The sequence below is a fragment of the Leucoraja erinacea genome, chromosome 2 (assembly GCF_028641065.1).
Source record: "Leucoraja erinacea ecotype New England chromosome 2, Leri_hhj_1, whole genome shotgun sequence".
NCBI lineage: Eukaryota > Metazoa > Chordata > Chondrichthyes > Rajiformes > Rajidae > Leucoraja > Leucoraja erinaceus.
Genome location: NC_073378.1, coordinates 22285025 through 22301779, shown reverse-complemented (window position 1 = coordinate 22301779; position 16755 = coordinate 22285025). Strand labels below are relative to the sequence as shown.

Sequence of the window (16755 nt, the reverse complement as noted above, 5' to 3'; positions counted from 1 at the left end):
GGTCAGTGACTAGTGTGCCACAGGGATCTGTGCCACAGGGATCTGTGTTGGGTCCACTGTTGTTTGTCATGTACATCAATGATCTGGATGATGGTGTGGTAAATTGGATTAGTAAGTATGCAGATAGGTGGTGTTGTGGATAATGATGTAGATTTTTAAAGTCTACAGAGAGATTTAAGCCAGTTGGAAGAGTGGGCTGAAAGATGGCAGATGGAGTTTAATGCTGATAAGTGTGAGGTGCTACATCTTGGCAGGACAAATCAAAATAGGACGTACATGGTAAATGGTAGTGAATTGAGGAGTGCAGTTGAACAGAGGGATCTAGGAATAACTGAACAGTTCCTGAAGGTGCAATCTCATGTAGATAGGGTGGTAAAAAAAAGCTTTTGGTGTGCTGGCCTTTTTAAATCCGAGCATTGAGTATAGAAGTTGGGATGTAATGTTAAAATTGTATAAGGCATTGGTGAGGCCAATTCTGGAGTATGGTGTACAATTTTGGTCGCCTAATTATAGGAAGGATGTCAACAAAATAGAGAGAGTACAGAGGAGATTTATTAGAATGTTGCCTGGGTTTAAGGGGGGACTTGATAGAGGTCTTTAAAATGATGAGAGGGATAGACTGAGTTGACGTGGATAAGCTTTTCCCACTGAGAGTAGGGAAGATTCAAACAAGAGGACATGACTTGAGAATTAAGGGACAGAGTTTAGGGGTAAGATGAGGGGGAACTTCTTTACTCAGAGAGTGGTAGCTGTGTGGAATGAGCTTCCAGTGAAGGTGGTGGAGGCAGGTTCGATTTTATCATTTAAAAATAAATTGGATAGTTATATGGACGGGAAAGGAATGGAGGGTTATGGTCTGAGTGCAGGGAGATGGGACTAGGGGAGAATATGTGTTCGGCACGGACTAGAAGGGCTGAGATGGCCTGTTTCCATGCTGTTATATGGTTATATGGTTATGGTTGTAATTCGAATGATTCTTCTTTCATTCAATTTATACTCACTTCGACAGGCCAATACAACTGAACTGTTTAGACATGTCCTGCATAGTGTCTTTTCTGCTCGCAATTGTACATGGCCTCAATGCAATGCAATTGCTGCAATGCAAATGTTTGGGCATGACAGTGGCGCAGCTGGCAGAGCTGCTGTCTCGCAGCAACATTCGATCTTGACCTCAGATGCCTGTCTGTGTGGAGTTTGAACGTTCTCCCTGTGACCATGTGGGATTCTCCTGGATGCTCTTGTTTCCTCCCACATCTGAGAGGTGAGAGAGGGAGTGGTGTAGGAGAGGAGTAGAGGCTAAAGAAGAGGGAGGGTGGAGAGGAGGGGTAGGTAGAGGGATGATGAGATAATGGAGGAGGGGAGGAGGAAGAGAGAGCAGGGGAGGAAGGGGTGAGGGGAGGAAGCAGAGGAGGGTTGCTGGAGGGTGGAGAGAAGAAGAATGATGGAGGAGGGGAATAGGAGACTGAAGAGGGAGAGTGAGATGCGTTCATATGTTATTGCCATTTTAAACTTTAAAAACGTCAGACACACCTGCGCAGTTGGGGGCTATGGATGAGTGGTGGAATATTGCATTGGGGGAACAGGGCCCAACGGGTCCCACTTGGTCTAGTTAACTTTATTTTTCTTAATGTCAGCCCCTAGTATATTTCGCAACACACTGAATGTGAATCTGATCAGGATTTTGTGCAGAGTTAGTTTTAAAGGTATCCAGTCCAAAAGTCCTGTGTGTAGAGTGTCCCCTTGAATAAAGAGAAAAGCAACAAACCAGCAAAATGTTGTCCAACAGCTAATGAGACTGTCAGTAGTTGTGTGGGTCAATTTTTGGAAGTTTTATGCAATGCAAGCAATTAATATGGCTTGCCCACTGTAGCAGATGAGTGTAAGAAGGACTTTTTTGCTGGAAGGGCTGGTTTGGGAGAGATGATAAAGGTTGATCCTTCCAGTGAATTTGAAGGATTTTGTTGAGAACCTCGGTGACATATTTCAAGAGCACACAGAGGCCCCACATAGCTATTCGCCCACCTGCTCTATCAAGAACCTACTGCCCATGTGTGGAAAGAGTCTTTGTCTCCTACATTGGCTTCGTCAGTCACCTCAGAACTCAGGAAAGTAAAGTAAGTCATCCTCGATCTCGAGGGGCTACATAAAATGAAACGAAGGAGCCTTGTATTCAATGTTCCAACAAATAATGATATCATAGGTACACAAAAAAGCTGTGGAAACTCAGCGGGTGCAGCAGCATCTATGGAGCGAAGGAAATAGGCACCGTTTCGGGCCGAAACCCGTCTCCAGACTGGGGGGTGGGGGGGCGGGGAGAAGAAAGGAAAGGAAAGAGGAGGAGAAGCCCGAAGGCTGGGGGATGGGAGGAGACAGCAGGAGGGCTGAGGAAGGGGAGGAGACAGCAAGGACTAACAAAATTGGGAGAATTCAATGTTCATGCCCCCAGGATGCAGACTCCCCAAGCGGAATATCAGGGGCTGTTCCTCCAATTTTCGATACCACAGCCACATTTGCTTCCAGACTCGATACCACATCCACATTTGCTTCCTATTTCCTTCGCTCCATAGATGCTGCTGCACCCGCTGAGTTTCTCAAGCTTTTTTGTGTACCTTCAATTTTCCAGCATCTGCAGTCCCTTCTTAAACAAATAATGATATCATGTTGGTTTGCCAAACACAAGGAACACAGCAGTCACATTAATATAGAAGACATACAGAAGTGCCTGGTGTTGTTTTGTGTAAAGCATGCTTTCACTTGAAATTGATATCCCGCCTGATCTCATTAGGTTAAATTTGAAAATGGATACACAATGCATGAAAAATAGGTACCATGTCATCTATATATTTTTTTAAATAGCAACACATATCCACAAATTCAGCAAAAGTTTATTTTAGTGTGGCCAATAGCTTATTAAAGAGCTGGGCAAAATTAATATTGCAAGGAATATTTTTCAGTGCTATATGTCCTATAATTGAATTTTAAATTATTCAGAACAGTGAATCCTACAAATTATGTTTTGGAAAGTTTGGATTGATTATGGTACAAGGGGAGATTCTGTATGCCCTTGAATTTCCTCAGTAGCTTAAAAATTTGTCTTTTGAAGGTTATCAGTGCTTCTGCACAAAAGGTACTGCATAATCCGTGCAACGGAGGAATTTATACCGATAAGAGTTTTAATTAGTGGCAGACGATAAACATTTACACACATTTTCTTGTCTGGGTTTGAATTTATGGTAATACATCTTTAATTGCAATGACGGCATTCCCCAGCTGTAAATTACTTGCAGTCCTAAAGGGGCTGACATTTTGCATCTCCTGTGATATGAATCGACGCTTGAATAAAAAACGACTCTTGTTAATGCGGAAAGATCAAAGTGCAGCTTTAACAAGGTGCTTCCAAGATGGTTCTCTGCTGAGATGAAATGACAATTGTCTTTCCCAAACTCTGTTTATCTCAAGGTACTGTAAATCCACGTTTTGCAACTATCTAGATTATTGAAGAAGCTTTTATTTTTAGGTGGCGTTATTGTACAGGAAGTGCATTCTTCAGATGATTATAAATGGAAGTACTCGAGTGGCAATGTCATGATGTATAGAACATTTTTTAACAACATATATTTTGCTGGGAAGAGACTACACCATGAGCTGTGGCAGCTTTGATCTGCAAACATGATTTTTTTCTGGAATTCTACTATTAGCAGCTCAAACTCTAAACCCAAAAGAAGATGATCTTTTAGTTTGGAATCTCTGTATTTGAATTGCTGATGTTGAGAATCTAATATGTTGTTTAGAGATACAACATGGAAACAGGCCATTCGGCCCACTAGGTCCATTCCAACTGACAATCACCCTGTACACTAGTTCTATCCAACACTCTAGGGACAATTTACACAGGCCAATTAACATACAAACCTGCACATCTTTGGAATGTGGGAGGAAACCGGAGCACCTGGAGAAAGCCCACACGGTCACAGGGAGAATGTACAAACTCCTCATTCTCCCACGCTCCAAGGAATAAAGCCTTAACCTGCTCAACCCCTCCCTATCGCTCAGGCCCTCAAGTCCTGGCAACATTTTTGTGAATCTTCTCTGCACTCTTTCCAGCTTTTCAACCTCTGTGTTATAGCAGGGTGACCAAACCTGAGCGCAATGTTCCAACCACATCCTCACCAACATCTTGTACAACTGCAACTTAACATCTCAACTTCTAAACTCAATACCCTGACTGATGAAGGCCAATGTGCTAATCTATTTGAGCACCCTTTCTCCCTGTGATGCCATTTTCAGGAAGCTAGTTACCTGCACTCAAATAAATCTTCGCTTCACAATACTCCCCAGGGCCTGTCATTCAATGTGATGGTTTGACTTTCCAAAATGCAACACTTTGCATTTATCTGCATTAAACTCCATTAACCATTCTTCAGCCCACTTGCCCAACTGTGAATCTCTATAACCAGCAGCGCGATCATTGATACCAACCATTTAAGAGACTTTTAGATAAGGTATATGGATATGCAGGGAATTGAGGTATATGGATTATGTGCAGGCAGATAACAGTTGGTCTTGTCATCATATTCAGCACATACATTGTGGGTCGAAGGGCCTGTTGTTTGGTTGTACTGTTCTATGTTCTAAGAAAATAGAAGCATTGGCATGCCTTCTTTGTGATTACCTCAGTGTGCTGGGCTCAGGACAGGTCATCTGAGATGTTAATGACAAGGAATGTGTCGCTGTTATCATACCAATTAAAAAGGGATTTCAAATTTTTAATACTGGACTGGGTTTACTGGAATCTCTTATCCTATTGAGAGAATACTGGAATCTCTTATCCTATTGTCTCAATAATACGTCCCCTCCACGTTCACACCTTCCACATGGGTTAAGTGCAGTTTTATCCCTGGTGCAAGGGTTTCTTTTCTTGTGGGGAAAAATGCTTATATGATCTTTTATATGATTATTTTTGCATGTACTGAGGTACAGTGAAAAGCTTTTGTCTGTGTGTTATCCAGTCGAAGAAAAGACTATACATGAATCCAATCAAGCTGGAGCAGTGAACAGATAAAGCAGGTTAGGTACATTTAGGGGGGATCTTATAGAAACTTACAAAATTCTTAAGGGGTTGGACAGGCTAGATGCAGGAAGATTGTTCCCGATGTTGCAGGCAGGAACGGGGTACTGATTGGGGAAGATCAGCCATGATCACATTGAATAGAATAGAAGGCTCGAAGGGCTAAATGGTCTACTCCTGCACCTATTGTCTATTGTCTATTAGCCACAAGGGAGTTAGATGTGGCCCTTGTGGCTAAAGGTATCAGGGGGTATGGAGAGAAGGCAGGTACGGGATACTGAGTTGGATGATCAGCCATGATATTGAATGGCGGTGCAGGCTCGAAGGGCCGAATGGCCTACTCCTGCACCTATTTTCTATGTTTCTATGTTTAGTGCAAGATAAAGTTTGATTAAAGATACAGTATACCCTTGTTTAAATGGATCCCTTTATAACAAATTTTGGATATAGCGGACAGACCTACCAACCCACCCTCAACTAGAAAGTTGCATCAGCTGATCTGTCACTCACCGCACGGGCCGCAGGAGCAGCTGTTGTTGTGGTTCAGGTTCTAGATATTGGGGACAGTACCTCCTTCGGCCTCCACCCCTGCCAGGATATGTTTGGTTACCATGGGGCTCCCTCTCCGCTCGTACTGCTGCTTCTTGTCGGCGACGGCAGTCAAGCGGAGAGCGGACAAAGTATCCACCGCTGCCTCCTCTTGCTTTGCCCACTCCGCCTGATTTTTTCAACTCTCCCCCCTTCCCCCACACACTGCTGCCTCACAGTGACTGAGCACCTCCTGACGGCGGCGGCTCCGGGGGCTTCAACGTGAGCCACCACAACTGGTGCACACCAGCAGCATGAAAGAAACTTTTTGTGCTGCCCTTTAAGATGAAAAGGACCAATGGGAGTAACTCACAGAATTAATGTGAGCCCTGACGTCCACAACTGGTCTCCAGCAAAAGTCAGCAGCTTCGGACGCTGAGTACCCCACCTCTCTTTGGTGTGTTAACCATCATCTGCTGTTCTTGTTTCAACTACTAGTTTTCACTGGTTGTAATGGACAATGAAATAATGGACACACTATGGTGGAGTAACTCAGCATAAATTAATGTCACGAAGGATCCTGACCCTTCACTTATCCATGTTCTCCCCTAGCCATATGCTGACCATAACCTTCCATTCCCTTCCCGTCCATATAACTATCCAATTTATTTTTAAATGATAAAAACGAAGCTGCCTCCACCACCTTCACTGGAAGCTCATTCCACACAGCCACCACTCTCTGAGTAAAGAAGTTCTCATGTAACCCCTAAACTTCAGTCCCTTAATTCTCAATTCATGTCCCCTTCTTTGTTTCAACTACTTACAATGGTTCTGCCTCACTGGTTGTAATGGACAGCATTCCTCCACTATGGTCCATTATAATGCCGGTTTACTGTAGTTGAAAGGTCTCTAATGAGGTGGATGGGACCTCACTCCAACTGATGAGAGAACCGTTGAGTCCCTGGTAACAGATGGAAAAAAACTTACTCTTGTGAATCACCTCACCATGCTTTTGCTATGTTGAGCTGTCATTTAGCTTGGCTTGGTGTATTTATTATATTGCAGTCAGAGTGTGGATAGCTTACAAACAATTCAAAATTTGCTTTAAATATATTTTAAAAATGAACACAATCTAAACCATTTAATGAAAGGATATGGAAAAAGTTTCAAGCCATCATTGCCATCTCCTGTTGAGCAGTTTGACTACAGAGCCGGCTAGAGGAAGGGTGGTGGTTCAGTAGAAGGAGAAACTGCTTCTTGTAAGTCAGTTACATGTTGCATCATTGACAGAAAACCTGAGGTAGTTTAGCCAAAATTTTAAAATGTAGTTCATGGTGGGGTCTTTCTTGAAGGAGCATAAAATTTGGACGGTGTAGAAAAATGGAATTAACAATGTTAGTTTGTTAGTTACATATGAATAATAAATTGAGGCCCAAGAAGTAAGGAAATTCAATTTTTTTAGGAGGGGGCAAAGACCATCTTGAAAGTAAAATCAGTTTGTAGTGCTAAATATCCTGTAGCACATGGTACTCTATGTTTCAAATTCTTTCAACTAACAAAATGAAATGTTGAGGTAGCGTGTTATGAACTCTCATGTGTAGTACACTTAACGCTTCTGTGGAGGATATATCTCCAAGTGAAACCATCTGAAAGCTTATTTTCTATAGCACATCTATTATATGGTTGGTTACTTGTGACACTGTTCCCATTACATTTCGAATCAATTCTTAAATTTTTGGATTTGATCGATTTTTGGTTGTATCATTAACACCAAATAATTTCCACAACTCCTTCAGTTATTCAATGGCCATTGCTGTACTTATAATCCTTAGAAAGAAAAGTTAAGTATATTAATCTGCAAAATTACTGAATAATGTTACCTTATAACTGGATACAAAAATGCAATTTGTCTTTTGATACTCCGAATAAAATGATTAAGCTGTATGCTCAAATATATTTAAAAAAAAACCATAGATGACAATGAAGGGAGCATAAAAGTATTATACTTATAGTACCATTGAGGTTTGCAGTGGGTGATACTAGAGATTAATAATTCCTACGGATCAATAGTGACGAATATATTCTGGATGTTTAATTTATTATTGGCACGCGTACCAAGGTACAATGAAAAGCTTTTGTTTGCCGTCCAATCAAAAAGACTATACATGAATAAATATTAATGCTGATATGGGTGATGAGTGCACAATCATTTAAAAAATAAGGTGTGTAAACCTTGAGTAAATAAAATCTGTCAGCTGAAAGTCTACTTTCTGTTAAATCTAGTCTTTGGATATGTTCATTTGATTGCTTCACAATGAGTCTATATATTTCCCATTATTTTTCAGATACTTTTTTTTCCCCCATGCTTTATCCTTTATAGTTGCCCAGGGAGGAAGGGTGGGATAGAAACACTTGTGTGGATTCTTTGCAGATGAATAGGGAACTGTGGGTTTGGGTCAGTGCTCTCCGTGATGTCACTGGAACAACAATTGCATGATGTGACTGCAGGTGGTGGGAAACTCTGCAGAAGGAGATTTTTCCCAGTGTAGAAACAACGAACTGCAGATGCTGGTTAATACAGAGTGCTGGAGTAACTCAGCCGGCCGGGCAGCATCTCCGGTGAACATGGATAGGTGACGTTTCAGATCGAGACCCTTCTCCAGAGTCTTCCAGACCACCCCTAAACAACAGGTTTGAAGAATAATACACACAGGCCACTGGACATGAGTGAGGCTGATATTTGCATATATATCTCTCCCTCTTGTAACATTTTACGAATTTCTTGCATCATTCAGATGAAGACACTTTCTTTGAATAAGTTTATTTCTGGTATAAGCAGGTATTCTAATAAACTGTATAAACTTGATTGCTGCAGTTTTGCTGAAACCACTGATCATGGGCATCTGTAGGGATGATCAGCTATGGTCTATTTTGTAATTTAAAAACTTTTTAATGCACAACAACCAATTCTTTATTTCATGCTTAGTTGAAATAATTTGCTTTGTATCCTATTGTGGCAGTGATGACCTGCAATTTGTAACTGCACCATCGTTGCCCCAGTAACATCAAGCAGATGCATGCATTTCCAATTAAAAAAATAACTTGGTTATTTCCATAGCGTATAATTTTAATTGATGAAATGAAAGGATTGAGGATAAAAAAAAACAAATAAGGGTGAATTAGTGAGTGAGTTGAATGTTGACAAGTACAGAAAATAAATAAAGATGAAATACTTTATAAGCATTCAGAATCTAAAGGAATACTGAATAAAGGAATGCAGTTATTTAGGCAAGAAAGGTTGACACGATTACCATTATTGATGATTATCACATTAAAACAGCATTTGCATCAATAATTACTCAACATTGTGGATTACACCTTTTTGGTTGCATACAACAGTTTAGAATCACTTATTATGAAATAGTTTAAAGGGTCTTTGCAAGGCCCAGACGGCTCAGCGATTCTGTTAATTTCTTGTGTTTGGAGTAAAGTGAAATCCTGCCAAATATAAAGTACCAATGTAGCAGACGTTTAGCTGAAGCACCCGCTGATAGAAGTCTATCAGTGAACGATAAAAAAAAAATTAGAATATTTGCTTCCAGTGCAGAGTTAATAAATCGGAATAAAGTAGAAGGCCATCAACTTTAGAAGGCCATCTACTTATCTTCTTCTTCTGGCAAATGAAACATAAACCAAATAAATAGTTAAATCTCAAGCCGGGGTGTTGAGCAGCCAGGTTGTTGACTCTGCATCAATGTCTGCCAGGCCCTGAGCTCCATTTGGTGGGTGGTAGAGAGGGCACCCAGAGATGACATGGTTGGCTGTCTATTGTTCTGCTCCACATTCACAGGCTGGGCTCTGGCGGAGCCCCCATCTCCACACACTGGCATTCAAACGCCCAACTCCAGTACAAAGTCTGTTGAGCTTCACCCATGCTCTTCTGGGGAGGTCAGACTCTGGACAGCTTTCATCTGGTGAAGGGATGTGAATCCTCAGAGGTTGAGTCCTCCCTGTCTTCATCATGACAAACATTCTTAATGCCAGTGATTGTGAGCAGGGTGTTTGAGTGAGGAGGCATCTTAATCAAGTTCTTGTGGAAGCAAGGAACTGCAGATACTGGTTTTTAAAAAAAAGACACATAGTGCTGGAGGAATTCAGCTGGTCAGACAGCATCTCTTGCAAAGACGCTATCACCAGCTCTCAATTTCACAGTCTCCACTGCATCTGCTCCAAATGAGGTCTTTCCGAGATGTCCTTTAGTAAATGTCAGGTTTTTCCCTTCCCACCCAAGCCGCACCTCCTTAGCTACATACCCCTGTAACTGCAGGAGATGGAACTCCTCCCTCGACTCCATACATGGACCCCAGCAGTTCATCCAGGTGAGACATGCACCTCCTCTAACCTCATCTACTGTATCTGGACCCCCCCACCTCCGACACACACCACTCTCTTCCCTGTGCTGCACCTATTACTCCCCTCCCCCTCACCTTTCGACACTGTTACTATCTATTCTCTCATCAGGCAAAGGGTATAGCAGTGTGAAAATGCACACCACCAGATTCGGGTACAGTTTCTTCCCAGCTGTTATCAAGCAACTGAATCATCCTACCACAACCAGAGAGCAGTACTATCTACCTCTTCAATGACCCTCGGACTACCCTTGATCGGACTTTGCTGACTTTACCTTGAACTTCTCTTAACATGTATCCATACACTTGTAAATGGAACCATTGTAATCATGTGTTGTCTTTCTGCTGACTGGTTATCACGCAACAAAAGCTTTTCACTGTACCTCGGTACACGTGACACTAAACTAAACTCAACTATATTCTTTCCTCCGGCCACAATTCACAACTAATCAATCCTTTAGTATTTTCACCTCTGGCCTTTGTCCAACTATATGCTTATCAACCCCCACCCTCCCTCCTCACCTGAATCCACCTGTTACCTGCCAGGCTTTGTGCTGGCCCCTCCCTCTCTTCCAGTTTCTTACCCCCCCCCCCCCCCCCCCCCCCCCCCGCCCTGCCACAATCCGTCTGAAGAAGTGTCCTCACCTACCCATATTCTCCAGAGATGCTGCCTGACCGTTGAGTTTCTCCAGCCATTTGCGCCCTTCAACCAAGTTCTGGCTCTGTTATTCAAGCCTCCCACACGATACAAGTAGATAGTATCTCGGTGTATCTCATGCTCAGTATCTTACAACATTCTCGGTCTGCGATGCCAAGTACAATTGAGGGCACTCGTGGTCGACAATTGTGGCAAATATTACTGCAGTCACGGTGGTGCAGTGGTAGAGTTGCTGCCTTACAGCGAATGCAGCGCTGGAGACCCGGAGTTTGTACTAAACGTGTGTATTATGATTGTGACCTTAAGTGATTAATTTATCATTAAGAAAGCAAATTTTGAATAATTATTTTAAACAAAAATATAATTGATTTTGTTATTTAATTGTGAGTGTTTGTGTTACAATATTTATTTTGATTCTGACTACAGGTGTCTGATTTAAGCATGACATATACCAGCTAATACTGAAAGGTATTGCTAATAGAAATCATAATTTGCATATAATAATTCACAACATGCCTCTTGCTTGATTTGATAGAATGGTTCATTTTTGTTCTCATAGGACCCATTTTGCTGCTTTTTGTTAAACTCATAAATGCTGCCCGCTCTATTGGTTTGGTTTTGGTACTGGCACAAAAGTATTGTTACAGTCTGGCACTTTTTTAATCAAGTTTGCTGTCAGTGCCAAGCTTGAGAGAGACATACTTTCTGATTCTTGGCTTCCTTTCTTTTGTTTTTCATAATAGAAACTTCTAATATCTTGTTTACCACATCAATCCAGCAAGATGCTAGTGTGATGTACATCCATCAGACACACGTACTTGGAAGTTAAACATAAAGTGCTGGAGCAACTCAGCAGATCGGGCAGCAACTATTGAGGAAATTGATGTAACATTTCAAGTGGGACCCTTCTACTGACCATGCACAGATGCTACCTGATCCACAGAATGACTCCAACATTTTATGTTTTGCTGTACTTGACAGCATCTGTAGTTTCTTTTTTTCTCTACTTGGAAATTGAGTTCTGGGCAGCATTCACAATTGGGGGCCTTTCATCACTGGTAAAGGCCTAAATGAAAGCGTTTGAAGACTTTATCGTGAAGCAGTCAAGCAAATGACACGTGCTTATTAAAATGGGGAATTGACAAAGACAGGTGGGAGAGAATGCTAGAGAACATTACATACTGAAGAATGATTTCCTAAAAATCTATTTGATTTTGCCTGTTCTTCCCTTCAGTGGGATTGATATATGTATAATTCACTGGTGGGATGTGATTCTTTCCTGTAGTTTATAAAATTAAACAGAGGTTGGGTAAAATTGCAGTATAATCTTTGTAATGTTTATAGCAACAACATTGATTGTGTGTTGAAAGTCTTGTGATGGTATCAATCAGATGTTACACTTGTTTTGTGTGCAACGGTATGTCAGATATTGCTGATATCTGTGTTTGTATCTTAATTATTGCTGCTTTATGTTTGTGGTGAAGAGCGTCACAGTCCAATGTTACTGAATACATCGGATTCCAATGTCATTTCATGGTGTTCTGCATTTTATTTCCATTGCACTTTTGAATTGATGCCATAGACTTTTTCATTTTATTTTTAGATTATTTGTCAATTTCAAATCGCTGCTTATTTCTGAGAATTTCTGTAAATGTTTCCTTTGATTTAAAGTTTGTGAACATTTAAAGAAAAACTGTTTATGAAATAAGAACAGAAAATGCTGAGAAGAATGTCAGAAAATAGGAGCAGGAGAAGCTATTGGGTCCCTCAAGCCTATCCCACTATTCATTATCGTGGCTGATCTACCAACGATTCTCTGTGCCAGTTCTCCATACCACTTGATTCATCTATCAAATAGTTTATTTTTAGGGCAGAGATTGACAGAATCTTGATTGCTAAGGGTTTTGAGGGTTGTGGGATGAAGGCAGGAGAATGGGAAAGATAGATCAGCCATAATTGAATGGCGGAGTAGACTTGATGGAGAAAATGGCCTAACTCTGCGCCTAGAACTTATGAAATAGTCATCCACCTCCACTTTAAATACTTCTAATGAGCCAGCTGCCGCTACCATTGGCAGCAGAGAATTCCAAAGATTTACCACCCGCTGTGGGACAAAATGTGGATGTGCCTTGGTTGTATGAGTGAGCGGAAAAGGCTGCAAAAAGTTGTAAGCGCTGCCCAGGCCATCACCGGCTCCGACCTCCCTACCATCGAGGGGATCTATCGCAGTTGCTGCCTCAAAAAGGCTGGCAGCATCATCAAGGACCCACACCATCCTGGCCACAAACTCATCTCTCCACTGCCATCAGGTAGAAGGTACAGGAACCAGACATCTGCAACATCCAGGTTCAGGACCAGCTTCTTCCCCGCAGCCATCAGACTATTAAACACAACTTCAAACAAACTCTGAACTCTCCATAGATGCTGCTGCACCTCCAGCATTTTTGTGTACCTTCTGAACTATAACAGCCTATTGCACTTTATTTGTTTATTTATGTGTGTGTATATATATATATATGGTCTATGGTATATAGACACACTGATCTGTTCTGTATTTATACGTACAATATTCTTTTGTGCTGCAGCAAGTAAGAATTCCATTGACCTATCTGGGACACATGACAATGAACTCTCTTGACTTGACTTGACTATCTTATAGTTATGAACCCTTGTTCAAGATATTCCCACCAGTGAAAAGATCCCAACATCTACCCTGTCAAACTCTTAGGATTGTGTATCTTTCCTATCATTCTTTCAAACGCTAATATGGTGGAATTCTGCATTGGGATGGAAAGGGACATGGTGAATTCAGAGACTGAGGTCCTCAACATAAAGAAAGGAGACTTTGACGGTATGAGAGGAATTGGCTAGGATGGACTGCCAAATTACACTTAAAGGATTGGCGGTGGAGATGCAATGGGAAAGATTTAAAGACCACATGGATGAACTCCAAAAATTGTTCATCCCTGTCTGGTGAAAAAAGAAAACTGGGAAGGCAGCTAAACCATGGCTGAGGGAAATCAAGGATAGTGTTATATCCAAGGAAAAGGCATATACATTGGCCAGAGGCAGCAGCAAATCGGAGGACTGTAGAAAATTTAGAACTCAACAGAGGACAGAGGTTAATTATGAGGTGGAAAAATGAGCATGAAAGAAAGCTTGCGGGGAATCCAAAAACTGACTCTAAAAGTTTCTTTAGATATGTAAAAAAGAAAAGATTAGTGAAGACAAAGGGCCTGTCCCACTTGCCAATATTTTTCCGGCGACTGCTGGCGTCATAACAGTTTCACCAAATGATTTTGAACATTTCAAAATCCAGCGGCGTCAAAAAAAATGTTGCGACACTTGACAAACTGCATCACCGCCGCAACACGCGGCAAATGTTCGGTGACCTGATACGTCTGTCAATGATGCCGGCAGTCGCTGAAAAAATTGCCAAGTGGAGCAGGCCCTTTACAATCAGAGACAGGTGAATTTATAATGGGAAATAAGGAAATGGCGGAACAGTTAAATGGGTACCTGGGTTTTGTCTTCACTGAGGAAGACACAGACAATCTCCCAGAAATACTACGGGACCGAGAGAGGAAGGGAGTCCACATTAGTCAGGAAATGGTGTTAGGTAAACTGTTGGGATTGAAAACAGATAAATCCCCCCCAGGGCCTGATGGTCTGCACCCCAGAGTACTCAAGGAGGTACCCGGACGAGACAACGAAGGACGAGATGCCAAAGCCAACATGCCGAATGGACATCACGTCGAAAAGCCATGACGCCGAAAGGGCATGACGTTGAACGGACATGAAGTCGAAAATTTATGACGCCAAATGGACATGAAGTGGAAATGATAAATAGATATGAAACACTTTTAAAAAATCTATATTTGCTGCAAGAATTGTTGTACCTTGTTACATTTTAAAATAGTTGAATTGTACGTCTCCGGAGATGGGATTGGTCCGACACCTTGTCAGTCATCAACAAAGTTCAGCGATTGGTCCAGACCCCCCGAGTCCATCACATTACTGCCTTTGTGGCAATCACAGCAGCTTAGAGTCACTGCTACCATTTTATAAACGCAAGCTCAATCTCCCCCGCCCCCCCACCCTTCCATCTCCCCCTGGCTGGTGATGTGATGGACGCGGGGGTCTGGACCAGTCGTTGACCTTTGTCGATGACTGACAAGGTGTCGGACCAATCCCGTCCCCAGAAACATCATGTACCTTCGGCATCTTGTACGTTTGGTGTCATGTCCATTAGGCATCTTGGCTTTTCGACGTGATGTCCGTTCAGCTTCTTGGCTTCAGCTTCTCGTCCTTCGGCGTCCTGTCCGCACATGGCTCAAGGAGGTTCCCCTAGAATTCTTGGATGCATTGGTGATCATTTTCCAATGTTCTCACGACTCTGGATCAGTTCCTGTGGACTGGACGGTAGCCAATGTAACCCCAATTTTAAAAAAAGGAGGGAGAGCGAAAACGGGGAATTATAGACCACACCTGGAGTATTGCGTACAATTATTTTCTCCTAATTTGAGGAAGAGCATTATTACTATTGAGGGAGGGCAGGTTATGGTTAAGTCCCAAAGCTTTATGCAATAGATTCACAGTATACAGTATAACATTGTGCTTTGAGCCCAGCTGGCCTAGTTCTGCTTCCAATAACTATACATCACAAAGTATTGTAGAATGCTAGAAAACATTGGGCTACAGTATGTTGTCTGACAAGATGCCCACCAGTTCCTTCCCCAATCGGTCTTCAATCATGACAAACGATCAACAATGTTTGGCAATCCATTCTAATTTGCTATCAGGCTTCTTAATGATCCTCTCTTTCATTTAGTTTGGAGAAACAGATCTGTGGCCTTGAACTCTAGTTCTAGACTCTCCCACTAATGGAATCATCCTCCACATCCATATGGAGACCATTGTGGTGTGTTGGTCAAAAAGTTGGGGATGCAGTTGCAGAGGGGAGTGACAATAGACAATAGGTGCAGGAGTAGGCCATTCGGCCCTTCGAGCCAGCACCGCCATTCAATGTGATCATGGCTGATCATCCCCAATCAGTACCCCATTCCTGCCTTCTCCCCATATCCCCTGACTCCGCTATTTTTAAGAGCCCTATCTAGCTCTCTCTTGAAAGCATCCAGAGAACCGGCCTCCACTGCCCTCTGAGGCAGAGTGCTGACTCCAAGTTCCAAATTGGCATATCATCTGTGGGTGTGGGATGGACAGAAGTCATTTCGGTTCTGGACCCTTCTTCAGACTAATTGTAAAAGATATTCCTTTTCTAGTTATTCCTTCTTTGACTATCGACTCCAGCTTCATGCCAATAATAGCTGTTACACTAACTGGCTTGTAGTTCCATGCCTGATGTCTTTCTTTTATTGAACATCAGCTTTCCCATTCTTACAGCGAGTTTCTTGCCTACCTTCAAAAGCAAAAAAAATAACAAGCTGAGCTAATATCACATGGATATCTAATACAGACTGAGAAATTAAGTTAGTTAAGTTGTAGAATTCAGTACTGAGTCGAGAGGACTGCATCATTCTGAGAGAAGTCAAGCTGCTGGTCTTGAAGCTTGCCTGATTGTAACTAAACCGGACGCCACAGACTGAGAGGTCAAATTGGGGTGAAATGCACAATTATGGGGACAGGAAACGGGAAGTTCATGGTCGCCCTCAGTTTCTGCTTGCCTGTCACTTTAATGATCCATATTTTTATTATGTTGTTATGTGTTCAGTCATTTACCATCAAGCTGGTAAATCAGGCGAATCATGTTGACTGAAATTGCTAATTGTTTCAAGTTGCTAAAAGGGCTGACTCAGATTTCGAACTGGTAAAATGTGAACAAAGTGCCTTAATGTTTATTTACCATAATAGAATGATTATTTATTTGATAAGCCTTTTAGTGGTGTTCAGGATGAACATTTTGTGGTGGTTAGGGACAGTTCATGCCCTTGTTTGTCTCACACACATTTCCTGGTTGTGACTATTAAGCTGGCGTCTGATATGCGGGTGATGTCTATAAACTCCAAGTCTTTCCAGTAAATTGTGCAATACATTGTGGTCAAAGAATTGAATATCAATAGTCTTTTTCATTC

General features: G+C 42.0%; 1 protein-coding gene across 1 annotated transcript in view; it reads left to right on the top strand.

The window, feature by feature from the left end:
• The window catches only part of plxdc2b (plexin domain containing 2b), a 476090-nt gene that overhangs the window by 9121 nt on the left and 450214 nt on the right, over window positions 1–16755 (top strand). The gene's annotated exons all lie outside the window — the stretch shown is intronic.